The 3,959-nt window shown below is 45.1% G+C and overlaps 1 pseudogene; it reads right to left on the minus strand.

Annotated features, from left to right (window-relative positions):
- Window positions 1-2,658: 2,658 nt before the first annotated feature.
- LOC119962376 lies at window positions 2,659-2,974 on the minus strand (annotated as a pseudogene).
- Window positions 2,975-3,959: the final 985 nt, after the last annotated feature.

The raw sequence follows: 3,959 nt of genomic DNA on the forward strand, positions 1-3,959 counted from the left end.
ACTCCCTGTGCTTCATACATATGTCTATGTATTCACATTGTGTATTTATCGCATGTCCTATGTTTTTCATGTGTGGAATGATCTGCCTGGACTGTACGCAGAACAGCACTTTTTTACAGTACCTCAGTACATGTGACAATAAATCTAAATCTGAGGGTGCCAACACCTGGTGAGCCACTGGCTGCACTTGGCCACACCCATCCTGTTGGATTGGCCGGCTGGTATCTGGGAGTTCCTGGGGAATGGCCTGGTGGGGTCAGAGGCACCATATAGCTGCTGGAGTTATGAACATTTATGGGTGAAAGTGGGCAGTCAGTGGAATACGCAGCCTTGCAGATGGCTGCCTTGTGGACGGTAGTATTAGCTGTCCATGCCCGTACACTCCAGGCCTTCCTGAACTCCCTTCCGGTCCATCTCTTGGTCACCTCCCACTACACCCCCCAGTCCTGGCAATCACTCCCCCAGCCAGTGGCACAACTGGCAGTCCTCGGTTGTGCCTTGAAAACATACCTTACCTCCTCTCTCACCCTTAGCAGCCACGGCATCCGGTTCCCATTTTTAAATACCACAAGTGAACCACATCGGTATCCCTTCCGTCTGGCAGAGCCGGAGCATCATGGGAGGCCAGAGACTACTGGATCGGGCCAATTAATGCTATACTAACGGCCGTTACTGTATAGTTTGCATTCCCATGCCGACGCAGGGTGTTGCATTCATGCTGCTATCGAGGCACCAGAGCTTGGCGTTCTGTTGAGTGACCTCTATTTTCAGCTGAAGCACTATTCTGCGTCCAATCACGATTCAAGCGTCGCTGGACGGGGAATCCGGCCCTGAGACCCTTACGATTGTTGTTAAAATTCCACCCATTGTATATGTACATCCGGAATCAGAAGAGCTCAGGAAAATCAACCAGCCGAGTGTAATGAATTGATTTGTTTGTGTCTATGCATTTCCAACATATTACATGGGAAGCAAAGTTGAAGATAATGGCAGACAGTTTTGACCTTAATTTTGGCACTTGCCAAGTCTGAGCTGACCGTAAGGACATTCCCTGTTACAGACCAGCCTTAGTGTTGACGACCTGCTCCACCTTTTCACTCTCTTAAAGTCTTGTCACTGTGTCATTTCCATCATCACTTTCTGCATCATCAGATTCATGTATGCCAGAAAGGAGTTCATGAACTTGTTCTTCTCTCCCACCTTCTGTTTCAGTACTTACCATAAATTCTTCCAATCCAGTTCAATCTTTGTTATCAAACAGGAAAGCATATCCGTGAAGGCTGTCATTTGCCGTCCTCCTATGGAGCTCAATAAATGTCCCCACATGGAATGCAAATGGTTTGTAAAACCTGATCCTCAGATGCATCCTTTCCATCTTGGAGAATGAGAGACATACTGCAAGTTATTGGAGACATTTTATCCATGTCCACCGCCTTAACCGTCACCAATCTTCTCCAGTAATTGCGGTATCAAATTTTGCAGGCACAGCAAGAGAAATAAAATATTAACATACAGGGACATATATTACTGTCCCTCTACAAAACCATTTTTTAATAGTTTGGAGGGGCCCTGGTAGATGCTGCTCACTAAAACAGACAAATTATACGTTGAAACAGCTATTTATTTCTTTAGACACAACTCTAGCCGCAGTTATTATCTGTGATGGCATCTAAATTGGACCTTTTTTGTATAAACTGATACTATTGGAATGACTTGGCTAAGGGTGTCAGAGGTAGTAATCAGCTGTCCAATGCTTTGCTCAAATAGCTACAGCACTGTTATTAACTCCACCAGCATAGTCATTCAATGCATTCTGCCACAGTAGATAGCTGTTCAGGTCCTCTATTAAATTCACTCACATATCCACTTTGTGTCGCGTTGCTGTGTATTCAGTGGAAACCATGTACTTTTTGCAGCCCTCAATTGTAATTTATGAAATAACAATGGTGTTCTGTAGAATAGCCTGATAACTGTTCCACACATTTCAGACAGTTGCTGTCAGCCTCTTTTGGTCAACTCTTGAGTAAAAACCAGCTCTTTTTTCAATGTGTCATTCATTGACATTTTTTAACTGTACACCTTTCTCTTTCGATGAAAAGTCCGTCTCTAATTATTTCTGTCTCCTTTCATCTCTCCTGTTTGTTTTGAATCTATCCCTTTTTCACACACACATACTTCCTCTTGTTGCTCACTTTATATTTTTCTGTGTTTAACTCATTTATTTCCCTTTTTATGTAAATTTCTCCTCCTCTCTAGCTCCTCTTTGTTTGACTTGTCTTCTGCATTTTCCACATGCAATTTTAAAACATTCTCAATTGACTTGCACTACTTTAGTATTTTTTTTACTACTTCAAGGCCAAGGTACTCGGCAACCAAAGAGAAAATGCTGGAAAATCTCAGCAGGTCTGTAGGGATAGAAAGGAGCTAACATTTCGAATCCAGGCAGAGAAAGTGGGAAATATTTATACTGTGGAGTGAGAATGAAAGATAAGTCATAACCATAGAAACCCAGGGAAATGGGGTGTTGATAGCCACAGAAACCAAGGGAAAGAGTGCTAAAGGCAGTCCCCAGAGAGAACAAAAGGTGTGAAAGGCCAAACACCAGAGAAACTAACATCAGAGGGTAAACTGTGACAGATGTAGATTATAATTGTCAAATGGAGTTTCTCAGCCGCCGAATCCATAGAGAGTGCGGCCCTGGCGTTTGAGAGCGTAAACCACATCCATGGCGGTGACCGTCTTGCGCTTGGCGTGTTCAGTGTAGGTGACCGCAACCCTGATCACATTCTCCAGGAAAACCTTCAGCGAGTCTCCTCATAGATCAAACCCGAGATACGCTTGACCCCGCCACGGCGAGCCAGGCGGCGGATTGCTGGTTTGGTGATGCCCTGGATGTTATCACGAAGCACTTTGCGGTGCCGCTTTGCTCCGCCTTTGCCCAGTCCTTTGCCTCCTTTCCCTCTGCCAGACATGATGTTTCTTCAGTCAAATCGCTGCTGAATGAGAAAGGACGTACTGGCACTGGAGGGTGTGCAGAGGAGATTCACTAGGTTAATCCCAGAGCTGAAGGGGTTGGATTATGAGGAGAGGTTGAGTAGACTGGGACTGTACTCGTTGGAATTTAGAAGGATGAGGGGGGATCTTATAGAAACATTTAAAATTATGAAGGGGATAGATTGGATAGATGCGGGCAGATTGTTTCCACTGCGGGTGAAAGCAGAACTATGGAACATAGCCTCAAAATAAGGGGAAGTAGATTTAGGACTGAGTTTAGGAGGAACTTCTTCACCCAAAGGGTTGTGAATCTATGGCATTCCTTGCCCAGTGAAGCAGTTGAGGCTCCTTTATTACATGTTTTTAAGGTAAAGATAGATAATTTTTTGAAGAATAAAGGGATTAAGGGTTATGGTGTTCGGGCCGGAAAGTGGAGCTGAGTCCACAAAAGATCAGCCATGATCTCATTGAATGGCGGAGCAGGCTCGAGGGGCCAGATGGCCTACTCCTGTTCCTAGTTATTATGTTCTTATGTAGATGTGAGGGAGGGAAAGGGGGAAGCAAATCAGTGAAAGGGTAAGGAAAGGACTGTCTCAGCAAAGCCCATTGTGTCAGCATGCTCCTGCCTCACCGAACTTATTTCCTCTTATCTTGACTCTGTCCTCACTCCTCTGGTCCATTCCCTCCCCACCTACATCCGGGATTCCTCTGATGCCCTGCGTCATATTGACAGTTTCCAGTTCGCGGGCCCTAACAGCATCCTATTCACCATGGATGTGTAATCTCTCTACACCTCCATCCCACTCCAGGATGGCCTGAGAGCTCTTCGCTTCTTTCTCAAAAAGAGGCCTGGACAATTCCCATCCACCACCACTCTCCTCCGCCTGGCTGAACTCGTTCTATTTCTCAACAACTTCTCTTTTAACTCATCCCATTTTCTCCAAATCAAAGGTGTAGCAATGGGT

Source organism: Scyliorhinus canicula, chromosome 2 (genome assembly GCF_902713615.1).
Source record: "Scyliorhinus canicula chromosome 2, sScyCan1.1, whole genome shotgun sequence".
Taxonomy (NCBI): domain Eukaryota; kingdom Metazoa; phylum Chordata; class Chondrichthyes; order Carcharhiniformes; family Scyliorhinidae; genus Scyliorhinus; species Scyliorhinus canicula.